The sequence below is a fragment of the Scyliorhinus canicula genome, chromosome 23 (genome assembly GCF_902713615.1).
Source record: "Scyliorhinus canicula chromosome 23, sScyCan1.1, whole genome shotgun sequence".
Taxonomy (NCBI): Eukaryota; Metazoa; Chordata; class Chondrichthyes; order Carcharhiniformes; family Scyliorhinidae; genus Scyliorhinus; species Scyliorhinus canicula.
In genome coordinates, this window is record NC_052168.1 from 23,856,779 (window position 1) to 23,857,209 (window position 431).

The following is a 431-nucleotide window of genomic DNA, read 5'->3' on the forward strand; positions in this document are numbered from 1 at the left end:
CCCCCCCCACCCCATTGACCATCACTGACAAAACCAGCCGAGGGAGCAGCTCAGGATGTAGTGACAACAGATGGTGGGCCGAGAATCAGCCTGCTGCCAGAGCGCCCACGCACGCAAATCAACCAACAGATTCTTCTGTTCATTACTTTTTAAATCCGGATATTCCATCGGAGGATCCACAGAAACTCTACCGTGCAGAAGGCCATTCGGCCCATCGAGTCTGCACCAACCCAAAAAAGTGAGAGGTGATACACTTTGGAAGGAGTAATGTGACAAGGAAGTATATTATGAAAGGTCCGATACTTGCTGTTTTGTCCATAGATCTCTGAAGGCGGACGGGCAGGTTAATCGGGGGGTGAAATAGGCATATGGGACACTTGCCTTTATCAATAGAGACATAGATTACAAAAGCAGGGAGGTCATATTGGAGT